At 50.7% G+C, this 13,229-nt stretch overlaps 1 long non-coding RNA gene, 1 other non-coding gene and 1 pseudogene across 5 annotated transcripts; 2 read left to right on the top strand and 1 right to left on the bottom strand.

Moving 5' to 3' along the window:
* Positions 1-2,587: 2,587 nt before the first annotated feature.
* On the top strand, positions 2,588-9,168 carry LOC107974921 (uncharacterized). Of its 4 annotated transcripts, XR_010154990.1 has the most exons (3): positions 2,662-4,814; positions 6,357-6,436; positions 7,669-9,168. It is a non-coding gene; the product is annotated as an uncharacterized LOC107974921 (long non-coding RNA). The 4 variants fall into 4 exon arrangements; XR_010154982.1 differs by lacking the exon at positions 6,357-6,436 and having other exon boundaries at positions 2,588-4,814; XR_010154984.1 differs by lacking the exon at positions 6,357-6,436 and having other exon boundaries at positions 2,588-4,814; positions 7,553-9,168.
* LOC112206945 (U5 spliceosomal RNA) lies at positions 2,866-2,984 on the top strand. Its single transcript, XR_002941421.2, has one exon. It is a non-coding gene; the product is annotated as a U5 spliceosomal RNA (small nuclear RNA).
* Positions 4,662-4,785, bottom strand: LOC112206948 (U5 spliceosomal RNA; annotated as a pseudogene).
* Positions 9,169-13,229: the final 4,061 nt, after the last annotated feature.

The following is a 13,229-nucleotide window of genomic DNA, read 5'->3' as shown; positions in this document are numbered from 1 at the left end:
CAACGCTGCTATGAATGCTCATGTAGAGGCATCTGTTTGAGTCCCTGTTTGGAAATCTTTTTTTTTTTTTTTTTTTTTGAGACGGAGTCTTGCTCTGTCCCCCAGGCTGGAGTGCAGTGGCATGATCTTGGCTCATTGCAACCTCTGCCTCCTGGGTTCAAGCGATTCTCCTGCCTCAGCCTCCCAAGTAACTAGGACTATAGGGGCCTACCATGCCCAGCTAATTTTTGTGTTTTTAGTAGAGACGGGGTTTCACCATGTTGGCCAGGCTGGTCTCGAACTCCTGACCTCAGGGTATCTGCCCGCCTTGGCCTCCCAAAGTGCTGGGATTACAGGCCTGAGCCACTGCGCCCGGCCCCAAGTTTCTTTTTACTAAAGAGATTTCCATCAGATTTTTTTCTAAAATAGAAATACAAAGTAAAAGTGCTTTGCTTTGTTGTGGCTGATGGTGATGAGGTTTAGGAAGTCTTTCTTCCTTCCCCACTTCCTCCTTCACTCCTCTCTCTCTCTCTCTCTCTCAGGTTAGGAGGTGAGGAAGCCTACTTATCCGTCTAGAAGATGAGCCAGTAGGGGGGGTGTCCTAGTTCAGGTGCTATGACAAAATACCTTAAACTGGATAATTTACAAACAGCAGAAAGTTATTTATTGCTCACAGTTCTGGAGGCTGGGAAGTCCAACATCAAGGCATCAGCAAATTTGCCGTCTAGTGAAGGCCTGTTCCTCATAGACGGTGCCTTCCCTGTGTCCCCACTTGATGGGAGGGTGAAAGGGACAAACTCGCTCCCTCAAACCCTTTTATAAGGACACTGATCCCATCCATGACCCAGCCACCTTCCAGAGGCCCCACTTATCAATACCATCACCTTGGAGATTACATTTCAGCCTGTGGATGTGTGAGTGGCCACGACATTCAGACCACAGCGGGAGGGACACGGAGGGTGCTGCTGGGGGATTGCATGGGAGGGGAGCCATATTTGTGGAGTTGGGGTTCAAAGCCCAGGAGGAGGGCCGTTCATGGGAGGAGGCAGAAGATGAGGCAGATGCGGTTGCAGGCGGGCTGGGAAGATGAGGGCGTCTGGCCTCTCAAGGAAGCCCCTGGGATGTCGTGGGCTGACACGGTGAGTTGCAGAGGGGGAAGCTGAAGGGAGAGAAGGATTAAAAGGGGTGTTTGTGTGTTTGTTTGTTTTTTGAGACGGAATTTTGCTCTTTCACCCAGGCTTGAGTGCAATGGTGCAATCTCGGCTCACTGCAACCTCCGCCTCCTGGGTTCAAGTGGTTCTCGTGCCTCAGCCTCCCAAGTAGCTGGGATTACAGGCACGCATCGACACACCAAGATAATTTTTGTATTTTTAGTAGAGACAGGGTTTCCCCATTTTGGCCAGGCTGGTCTCGAACTCCTGACCTCAGGTGATCCGCCTGCCTCCACCTCCCAAAGTGCTGGGATTACAGGCGTGAGCCACCGCACTCGGCCTAAAAAGGACATCTTGAGGTGGGAAATGGAGCCAATCAGAGAAACAGGTGAAGTGGAGGCCTGTATGGGAGGTTCTGTTGCTGTGGAATTTTTCCAGCACTTCAGCTGCTACAGGGCAGAGGCTGGAAAGACAGCCCTGGGATCTTCCCAGGTGAGAAGATGGAAGGAAAGAGGGGCCAGCAAAGGAGGGGCTGCAGGGGAGTGAGAGAATAGGGGTAGTGGGGGGGCCCAGGCTCCATGGACCACGATCACTGCGGGGAGGCACCTGCAGCGCTTCTCCTTCCCATCTGCAACCAGGAGCCAGCTACCGCCCCCTCCCCATCTCCTGCCCCTCCTCACCTGCTGTTTCCTTCCTCTCTCCCAAAGTGTTGGGATTACAGGCGTGAGCCACCGCACCCGGCCAGGAAACTTCCTCTCTGCCCTCAGTTTCTGTGAGGCTCCCAGTCCAGGTTTTCCTCCTGCCTCCCTCAATTTCTCTAATCTCTTTCATAGGCTCCTGCACTGTCCCCTCCTTTTATGCCACTATCCCCCAGGGACGTTCCCTGGCCTTTTCTCTCCTCATTTCACAGCCTTTCCCAGGCCTTCCCCTGCTCAGCCAGTAATCTGTCTCCCAAACTCCTCACTCTCCGTATTTCAGGCAGAACAGTTGCCAACAGAGGTTCTCAATGTGGCCTCCATCAGAATCACATGGAGGATGAGTTCAGACCCAGGAGGCTGGGCCCAATCCCCAGGCCTGCAGTAGGTCTGGAGTGGCTAGAATTTTTTTTTTTTTTTTTTTTTTTTTTGGAGACACGCTCTCGTTATGTTGCCCAGGCTGGTCTCGAACCCCTAGTTCAGGCGATCAGCCCGCCTCAGCCACCCAAAGTGCTGGGATTACAAGGGTGAGCCACGGAGTCCAGCCAAGATAATTTTTTTTTTACTTTTTTTTTTAAGTTCAAAAAAATCTTTACTTATTAGGCTAATTGTGCAATTAAAAAAAAAAAAATTGCAAAAACCGCAATTACTTTTGCACCGATCTAATAGCTCGCGCACAGTAAGTAAAGTAGGTAAAGTCAGCCTTTTTCTTCTGGGACCAGACCCTGCTCTGCCCCCCGGTGGTGGCCTCAGGCGCAGCGCTAAAACGTATGAACCATTTAAGGTATTTCCTGAAAGTGGAGCGTGATTGGTAGGACTTTATTTGCATACCCACAATGCATTGCGCAGTAAATAATGTTCGTCCTTAAAATTATTTCCCCTTTTTCCTTCAACATATCTTTCTCGAAACCCAGATTGCTGTCCCAGAATTGTCTAAAGAAAAAGGCTGAAGTCAATAGCTCTTTTGGACGGAAAGAAAGTTACCATTAGCCGTTTAGGAGTAGCCGTTACCTGAGAACTGAGTGCCGACCATTGAAGGTATACTGCGGTTTCTCTTCAGATCGTATAAATCTTTCGCCTTTTACTAAAGATTTCCGTGGAGAGGAACAACTCTGAGTCTGAAACCAATTTTTTGAGGCCTTGCTTTTTTAGCGGGGCTTATCTTAAGCGTTTTTAAAAACAGACGTAATTTTACTAAATTGTGTAAGGGGTGTTATAGAACAAACGCGGATTAAGGTTTTTCCACCTCTTCGCTGTGCTAAGGTATGTGGTATCGATTGCGTTAGTTTTCTGGGCAGTTAAGGTTTATCCAGCTCTCCGGTTTGTTAAGGTATGTGGTATCAGTTGCATTGTATTTCTGGACAGTTATAGCATTAAGATGTTGGGGTGGCTTACTGCTTTTAACCAAGAAGTAGGGTTTGTTGGTTGATTACACCAGTGGTTTTTAACCCCAGCCACTGACTGAGGGAGGGTTACCGACTCACAAGCGAGCATTAATGCCTGAGGTCCGCCTGCTGTCAGGGCAGCAAGGCCTCCGATTTTCCTAGGAGCGGGAACCCTATTGTGAACTGCGTATACGTGGTATCTAGGTGCGTGCACCTTTTAAGAATCTAATGGCTGATGACGAGGGGGACAGTTTCAACCTGGAACTGTCCGCACCCCCTACCCACCTTCCCCCGCCCTTCGAAAAACTGCCTTCCATGAACTGGGTCCCTTGTGCCAGAAAGGTTGGGGACCGCTGGACTATCCGATCAAATGAAGCAGGGACTCGGGGCGAGCTTCCCCGCTGCTCCCGCCGGCTTCTCCGTGTAGAATCGAAGAAGGCAGTCCCAAGGGCTCTTCTGCCCCGTATCCCCGCCTGAGGCGTGCCAGGCGCGCAGCTAGTCCTCCCCCGACCCAACCGGTTTGATGAAACGCAAGAGAAAGTGAATTTTCAGCCACTCCCATTGGCCAGAATTCGTCTCAGCCGCAAGGGAGGCTGGGAAATGCAGTCATGCCTTCAGGTAGCTGTGAGCCCTGCTAGCGATGGGAGATTCTAGAGAGAGGTTGAATACTGGGGAGGAAAAACTAGCAGGGTCTGTCCCAGTAAAGGAGGGAGGAAATCCATCGCAAAAAATCCTGACCCCCAGGCCGGGCGCGGTGGCTCACGCCTGTAATCCCAGCACTTTGGGAGGCCGAGGCGGGCGGATCACCTGCGGATCACCTGAGGTCAGGAGTTCGAGACTGGCCTGGCCAACATGGAGAAACCCCGTCTCTACTAAAAATACAAAAATTAGCCGGGCAGGAGGGCGCATGCCTGTAATCACAGCCACTCGGGAGGCTGAGGCAGTAGAATCGCTTGAACCTGGAAGGCGGAGGTTGCAGTGAACCGAGATCGCGCCACTGCACTCGAGCCTGAGCGACAGAGCGAGACTGTCTCAAAAAAAAAAAAAAAAAAATCTACCCCAGGCTCAGGCCGTGAAGCAGCCGCCCACAGCCCCGCCATGCCCCGCGACGCCCCGCCATGCCCCGCGACGCCCCGCCATGCCCCGCGACGCCCCGCCATGCCCCGCCATGCCCCGCGACGCCCCGCGACGCCCCGCGACGCCCCGCGACGCCCCGCGACGCCCCGCGACGCCCCGCGACGCCCCGCGACTCAAAGCCCCATTCAAGCTACGTAGAAGGGTAAATTGTCCTTTTCCCCCGCCAGCTGCTCCTCTAGAAGCCAGCTCTGGTCCTTCAGACTCAAATACTAGGAAACAATGTTTTCTCTGAGTCGTGAGTGTGTTTTTTGTTTCAGAACAAATACGAACCGTCGTAATGACTAAGTACATCTACTTTTAGAACGCTCAAGTAAGCCTTGCTAAAAAAAATGCAAGACCTCCAAAAAAATTGGTTTAAAACTCAAGAGTTGTTTCTCTCCACGGAAATCTTTAGTAAAAGGCGAAAGATTTATGCGATATGAAGAGAAACTAGAGTAAAGACATTGTGGGCGGCACTCAGTTCTCAGGTAATGGCTACTCCCAACAGGCTAATGGTAAATTTCTTTCTGCCCAAAAGAGCTGTTGACTTCTGCCTTTTTCTTCAGACAATTATGGAACAGCAATCTCAGTTTTGGGAAAGATAGATTGAAGGAAAAAGGGGCTCTAGTAATTTTAAAGACGAAAATTATTTGGTGCACAATGCATTGTGGGTATGCAAATAAAGTCTCAGCAATCAAGCTCCAATTTTGACAAACTGGTGAAGCCTTAGGGACTCCTCAAAAAAAGGTTTTCTGTTGCTTTTGTTTTGTCTTAAATTTTTGATTTTTAATGTTTGTGGGTACATAGCATGTGTATGTATGGGTTACATGACAAGAGAAAGGTTTTGTTTGTTTGAGATGGAGTCTTGCTCTTGTCACCCAGGCTGGAGTGCTGTGGTGCGATCTCAGCTCACTGCAACCTCCGCCTCCTGGGTTCAAGCGATTCTCCTGCCTCAGCCTCCCGAGTAGCTGGGATTACAGGTGTGGGCCACCATGCCCGGCTAATTTTTGTATTTTTAGTAGAGATGGGGTTTCACCATGTTGGCCAGGCTGGTCTCGAACTCCTGACCTAAGGTGATCTGCCTGCCTCGGCCTCCCAAAGTGCTGGGATTACAGGCGTGAGCTACTGCGCCCAGCCCCTGCGAATGCTGTGTAGTTGTCTCTTCCCATGGTTTTATTCTGAGAGGAGCCCCAGCCTTTCTCACGAGCTCACTTGCCCAGTGTTGCCATCTCCCAGGACAGCCACAGAGCAGTCACACTGGTCCCTGGCCCGGGTTTTCAGAGCTCTCCTCCACGTGTGTGTTAGGGTTCTCTAGAGGGACAGGACTAATAGGATCTACGTATATATGAGAGGGACTTTATTAAGGAGAATTGACTCACACGATCACAAGGTCAAGTCCCATGATAAGCCGCCTGCAAGTTGAGGATCAAGGAAGCCAGCAGTGGCTCAGTCCAGGTCCCAAAACCTCAAAAGTAGGGAAGCTGACAGTGCAGCCTTCAATCTGTGGCCGAAGGCCTGAGAGCCCCCAGCAAACCACTGGTGTAAGTCCAGGAGTCCAAAAGGTGAAGAACTTGGAGTCTGATGTTCAAGGGCAGGAAGCCTCCAGCACAGGAGAAAGATGAAGCCCGGAGGACCCGGCAAGTCGGCTTTTTCCACCTTCGTCTGCCTGCTTTTTCTAGCTGTGCTGGCAGCCGACTGGATGGTGCCCCCGACACTGTGAGTGGGTCTTCCTGTCCCAGTCCACTGACTCAAGTGTTAATCTATTCTGGCCACGTCCAGAAACATCCAGATACACCCAGAAACAATACTTTGCATCCTTCGATGCAATCAATTGACACTGTTTTTTTGTTTTGTTTTGTTTTGAGATGAAGTTTCTCTCTGTCACCCAGGCTGGAGTGCAATGGCACGATCTCGGGTCACTGCAACGTCCGTCTCCTAGGTTCAAGCGATTCTCTTGCCTCAGCCTCCCAAGTAGCTGGGATTACAGGCAACCGCCACCACACTCGGCTAATGTTTTGTATTTTTAGCAGAGATGGGGTTTCACCATGTTGGCCAGGCTGGTCTCGAACTCCTGACGCTTACCATTAACCATCACAAGCTGTTAGCAGAGGTAATGATTAACACACCACTGGCTGGGGGTACATCCTGCAAGGGTGCCACCACCCAACTCCATGAGTGACCTCTCTTTGACCTTTAGCAAGTCAGTGTTTTTCACCGGGTCTCAATTTGCACTTTGTAAAACATGGTGATAAAACCGTTCTTTGGTTTTCAGGGAAGCTGTAGATTGGCTAAAATTATGACAGTAATAAGGAGAGAAGAAGGGATACGTCCATGGGAGGAATGATGATCTCTAATGTCACTGTTGCCGTGAATTAGGGCCAGAGCCCACCCTTTGTCCCTAGAGGTCAGTGATGTGGGCGAAGAAATCCAATTCTTGGGTGGGTGCAGTGGCTCACACCTGTAATCCAACACTTTGGGAGGCCGAGGCGGAAGGATCGCTTGAGCCCAGGAGTTTGAGGCCAGCCCGGGCAACATGGCGAGGCCCCATCTCTACAGAACATTTTTTAAAAATTAGCCGGGTGTGGTAGCATGCACTTGTGGTCCCAGCTACTCAGGAGGCTGAGGTGGGAGGATCACTTGAGCCCAAGAGCTCGAGGCTGCAGTGAGCCATGATTGTACCACTGCACTGCAGCCTGGGAGACCCTGTTTCAAAATAAAGGCTCCCTGGCTTCCCTACACCCACCCACCTCTGTGCATTCATTCATTCACTCAGGCTCTCCACTGCTTAGCTTGGCTGACTCCCATCATCTTTCGGTTTCCAGATTGGAGGTTTCACCTTCCTCCAGGAAGACCTCCCTGACTTTCAAGGGGAGGTTAGATGTCCCTGCCCCATAGTCCCGCAGCCCTGACTGCAGTATCATCATCCACTTTCTCATCTATAGGGTCCAGCCCTCCGGGGTTTGGCGGGTGTTCTCCCCATGTGCGGAGACAGAGATAGTAAGAAATAAAGACACAAGACAAAGAGATAAATAGAAAACAGCTGGGCCCGGGGGACCACTACCACCAAAACACGAAGACCGGTAGTGGCCCCGAATGGCTGGGCGCGCTGATACTTATTGTATACAAGACAAGGGGGGCAGGCAGGGTAAGGAAGGTGGGTTGTCCAAGTGATTGATAAGGTCAAGCAAGTCACGTGATCATAGGACAGGGGTCCCTTTCCTTTTAGGTAGCCGAAGCAGAGAGGGAAGGCAGCATACGTCAGCGTTTTCTTCTGTGCACTTATCAGAAATTCGAACAAAGACTTTAAGATTTTCACTATTTCTTCTACCGCTATCTTCTAAGAACTTCAAAGAGGAACCAGGAGTACGGGAAGAGCATGAAAGTGGACAAGGAGCGTGACCATGGAAGCACAGCACCACAGGGAGGGGTTTAGGCCTCCGGATGACTGCGGGCAGGCCTGGATAATATCCAGCCTCCCACAAGAAGCTGGTGGAGCAGAGTGTTCCCTGACTCCTCCAAGGAAACGGAGACTCCCTTTCACGGTCTGCTAAGTAACGAGTGCCTTCCCAGGCACTGGCGTTACCACTTGACCAAGGAGCCCTCAAGCGGCCCTGATGCAGGCGTGACAGAGGGCTCACCTCTTGCCTTCTTGGTCACTTCTCACAATGTCCCTTCAGCACCTGTCCCTATACCCGCCGGTTATTCCTTGGTTATACAACAAAGAGTAATATTAAAAGTTAATGATTAATAATGTTTATACTAATGATTTATAATGTCCATCTCTATATCTAATTTGTATTATAACTATTCTCATTCTAACTATTTTATTATACTGAAACAGTTTGTGCCTTCAGTCTCTTGCCTCGGCACCTGGGTAATCCTCCGTCCACACTCGTCTGTCTCTCCTAAAGGCTGCATTCGCTGAGGTGTGTCTGTGTTGTTCCCCTTTGAGTTCCAGTCAAAAAAGATTCCTAGAGAGAATTCGCTCTCACGCCAGGGCTAAGCTCCTCCCACCAGGTTCATGAGCCTGGAAGTAAGTGCCGTCCACCAATGTCCTGCCTGCTCTTCAGAGGCTCCTCAAGCCTTCCCTGCCCAGAGAGATTCCTGGATGGAAAGGAAAAACGTCCCTGCCTGGCAGAAATTGATGCTGCTTCTGGAAATGTAGGGCAGGTGGCTGTTTCCAAAATGTGTCTGCCATCACTTGAGCTAGTAGTGGGAGCATCTAGTTTTGGAGCTGGACAGACTTGGGAACGCATCCCTGACTCCACAAATTATGTGACTTTGGCTTAATGACTTATCGTCTGGGAGCCTCACTTTCCTCATCTGTAAAACAGGACTGACACTCGCCTTGCAGGAATACTGGAGGTCTGTACTGCGCTGCCAACATCTATTCGCCCTCATCCGTGACAAGAGTACCCACAATTTCCTCTGGGAAGCTGCTCCTCTCTGATTAGTGTCTGTTCAGTGGTTGGAGGTTGACCCTACCCCAGCTCTGAGACGGCCTGGCCAGCCTATCCTAATTAGCATATCCCTTTCACCCTGGCTACAGTGATTGACTTAGGGCTGGGCTGTGCAGAGGTGAGCCTCAGCTTTTTGGGTAGGAACACCAGGACTTGGATTCCACTGGGTTTAATGCTAGGAGGGCATCAAGCTTGTGATAACTGTGGCCATTTTTGTTACCATAAGGGTAGCCAGTCTGAGGATGGAAGCCAATCTACAGGAAACAGAGCTAAGAGATACTAATGCATCCCTAAATCACTTGAGTCCTGGATCAAACCATTCCTGAAGCTCCTACTAAGCTACACTGTTATGTGAACCAATACTCTTCCTTTTGTTTAACCAGTTTTTGATTTTGTGGGTTTTTTTGTTTGTTTTTGTTTTGTTTTGATATAGGATCTTACTCTGTCACATAGGCTGGAGTACAGTGGTATGATCTTGGCTCACTGCAACCTCCACCTCCTGGGCTTAAGCGATCCTCCCACCTTAGCCTCCCAAGTAACTGGAATCACAGGTGCACGCCAGCACCATGCTCAGCTAACTTTTAAAATTTTCTGTAGAGACAAGATCTCACTATATCACTCAGGCTGGTCTCGAAGTCTTGGGCTCAAGAGATCCTCCTGTCTCAGCCTCCCAAAGTGCTGGGATTATAGGTGTGAGCCACTGTGCTCAGTCAGAATCTGGTTACTCTTGCACCAAAAATACCCTAAGATTTATTTGGCCAGGCACGGTGGCTCACGCCTATAATCCCAGCAGTTTAGGAGGCTGAGGTGGGCGGATCGATTGAGCTCAGGAGTTTGAGACCAGCCTGGGCAACATGGTGAAACCCCGTCTCTACAAGATATATAAAAAAAATTAGCCAGGCTGAGTAGTCCCAGCTACTCAGGAGGCTGAGGTGGGAGGGTTGCTTGAGCCCATAAGGCTGAGGCCGCAGTGAGCTGTGATTGCACCACTGTACTCCAGCCTGGGCGACAGAGCGAGACCTTGTCTAAAAAAAAAAAAAAGCAGCATCCAGGGTCCTATGACTCTCTGTATTCTTGGTTTGTTATCACCAGAGAAGAGTTCCATTTCTCCGCTGGAAGGATATGCCCGTATTGGTGTGTTCCAGCTGCTCTAACAATATACCATAGACCGGGCAGCTTCAAAACAGCAGAAATTGATTTCTCCCAGTTCCAGAGACTGAAGTTCGAAATCACGGTGCCAGCATGGTTGGGTTCTAGTGGGGCCCCTCTTTCGGTTGCAGACTGCTGTCTTCTCATTGCATTCTCATATGGCGAAAGAGGGTGAGGCAGCTCTGTGGGGCCCCCTTAGAAGGGCCCTAATCCCATTCATGAGGACTCTACCCTCATGACCTAAGAACCCCCCTAAAAGCCCCACCTCCTAATCCTATCACATTGGAAGTTAGGACATCAACACAGGGGCCTGGTATGATGGCTCACACGTGTCATCCCAGCACTCTGGGAGGCTGAGGCAGGTGGAATACTTGAGCTCAGGAGCTTGAAACCAGCCTGGGCAACATGGCAAAGCCCCATCTCTACAAAAAATACAAAAACTGGCCAGGTGTGGTAGTGCACACCTGCAGTCCCAGCTACTTGGGGAGCCGAGATAGGAGGATTGCCTGGGCCCAGGAGGTTGAGGCTGCAGTGAGCCATGTTCACGTCACTGCACTCCAGCCTGGGTGCACTCACAGTTCTCAAAAAAAAAAAAATTTCAACATAGAAATTTGAGGAGGGGACACAATTCAGCCCATGTCAGTGGCCACGGAGAATCCCACTTCCTCCTGGAAAAATCGTCCAGAGGAGCCACAGGCCTCTTGGTTAGTGCCTTAGCCTGGGTCTCCTACCCGGGGCTTGATCTTGTGGGGACCTTCTGTTTCAGTCCATGTCATGTTGCTATAACAGAATACCTGGGGCTGGGTAATTTATAAAGAAAAGAGGTTTTTTTTTTTTTTTTTTTTGAGGCGGAGTGTTGCTCTGTCGCCAGGCTGGAGTGCAGTGGCATGATCTTGGCTCACTGCAACCTCTGACTCCTTGGTTCAAGCGATTCTTCTGCCTCAGTCTCCTGTGTAGCTGGGATATGGGCATGTGCCACCATACTCAGCTAATGTTTGTGTGTTTTTTTTTTGCTTTGTTTTGTTTTGTTTTGAGACGGAGTCTTGCTCTGTTGCTCAGGCTGGAGTACAGTGGCGCAATCTTGGCTCACTGCAGGCTCCGCCTCCCGGGTTCACGCCATTCTCCTGCCTCAGCCTCCCGAGTAGCTGGGACTACAGGCGCCCGCCACCATGCCCGGCTAATTTTTTTGTATTTTTAGTAGAGATGCGGTTTCACTGTGTTAGCCAGGATGGTCTCGATCTCCTGACCTCATGATCCGCCCGCCTTGGCCTCCCAAAGTGCTGGGATTACAGGCATGAGCTACCGCGCCCGGCCAATTTTTGTATTTTTAGTAGAGACAGGGTTTCACCATGTTGGCCAGGATGGTCTCGATCTCCTGACCTCGTGATCCACCCGCCTTGGCCTCCCAAAGTGCTGGGATTACAGGCGTGAGCCACCATGCCCAGTCAAGAAAAGAGGTTTATTTACCTCACGGCTCTGCATGCTGAGAAGTTCGAGGGCATGGTGCCAGCATCTGCCTGGCCTCGTAGCATGGTGGAGAAGGTTGAAGGGGAAGCAGACATGTGTAAAGAAGCAAAACCCGAGGGGCTTCCTGGTTTTATAACAACCTGCTCTCTCGGGAACTAATCCATTCCCACAAGAGGAAGAACTCACTCACTCCTGAGAGAAGGCACCAAGCCATCCATGAGGGATCCACTCTCGTGACCCAAACACCTCCCACAAAGCCCCACCTCCCAACACTGCCACACTGAGGGCCAAATGTCAACAAACCATATCCAAACCGTAGCACCTTCTGAGGAGTCGAATAAAATGTGCCTCCGAATTGTCCACGCCAGGGACAGAAGAGGAGAGCTTGTGTCTACTGGCTCCATGTCCCACGGGTGAAGGGTGGCCCCAAACGGTGTTATCATTCACATGCTTCAAGGCTACATATGCCTGAGTGCCTCGCAGCTTCCTAAAGATGACAGAGGCTGATGTTGGGTGCTGCCAGGACACTCAGACCCATGCAGAGCTGGCTGTCGCCACAATGGCAGGAGTCAAGGTGGCTGAGAGAGGCCGGGTGTGGTGGCTCAAGTCTGTAATCCCAGCACTTTGGGAGGCAGAGGTGGGTGGATCACCTGAGGTCAGGAGTTCAAGACCAGCCTGGCCAACATGGTAAAACCCCGTCTCTTCCAAAAATACAAAAATTAGCCAGGTGTGGTGGCACACGCCTGTAATCCCAGCTGCTCAGGAGGCTGAGTGAAGCAGGAGAATCGCTTGAACCTGGGAGGAGGAGGTTGCACTGAGCTGAGACTGCCATACGGCCCTCCAGCCTGGACAACAGAATGAGACCCGGTCTCAAAAAAAAAAAAAAAAAAAAAAAAAAAAAAAAAAAAAAAAAGAGGTGGTTGAGAGGATGTGAGATGGGACAGAGGTATGAGGTGCAGGTGGATTTTCAGGGAGTGAACACATTTCCAAACCAATGTCTCGGCTGTTGGGAAGCTTCAGATAGTATGCAATTAAATTTTCCACGCCAGATTTCAGGCCCTGAAAAAGCAATTTGAAAAAGGCTCTCTGTGGCCGGGCGCGGTGGCTCACTCCTGTAATCCCAGCACTTTGGGAGGTCGAGGCGGGCAGATCACGAGGTCAGGAGATCAAGACCATCCTGGCTAACACGGTGAAACCCCGTCTCTACTAAAAATACAGAAAATTAGCCAGGCGTGGTGGCGGGCGCCTGCAGTCCCAGCTACTCAGGAGGCTGAGGCAGGCGAATGGCGTGAACCTGGGAGGTGGAGCTTGCAGTGAGCCGAGATCGTGCCACTTCACTCCAGCCTGGGCGACAGCGAGACCCTGTCTCAAAAAAAAAAAAAAAAGAAAAAAAAGAAAAAGGCTCTCTGTGCAGCCACAGCCTCCACTGGACCATGCAGATGGGACCCACCAGGGTTACAGCTTGGCCCGCTCCACCATGGACCACCAGCATCTCCTCTCTACCATGGTGGCCAGCTGGAAGCCCTGTGGACACTGAGCCATGCCACAGAAGCCATCAGACGCACACCATGGGGAGAAATGGCAGTGTGGGGATCCAAGCAAGCCTGCACCGGCATCGAGGCAGAGTTTGCACTCCAGTCACTCCACGGTCGCGTGGCCTTGGACAAATGATTCACTGTGTGAGGTCCAGGTTCCACATCTCTCAAACTGGGATCTTAACCCCCAGCAACCTCTTCGTCCCAAAAGGCCATGTTGATGTGAAATATCTAACACGTATGGTGAGCACTTAATGAGAGCTGTACTTTACAAACCTCAGTTTATTGACAT

This window comes from Pan troglodytes, chromosome 1 (genome assembly GCF_028858775.2).
Source record: "Pan troglodytes isolate AG18354 chromosome 1, NHGRI_mPanTro3-v2.0_pri, whole genome shotgun sequence".
Taxonomy (NCBI): Eukaryota; Metazoa; Chordata; class Mammalia; order Primates; family Hominidae; genus Pan; species Pan troglodytes.
Note: the sequence above shows the minus strand (reverse complement) of the source record. Positions and strands in the feature narration are given on the sequence as shown.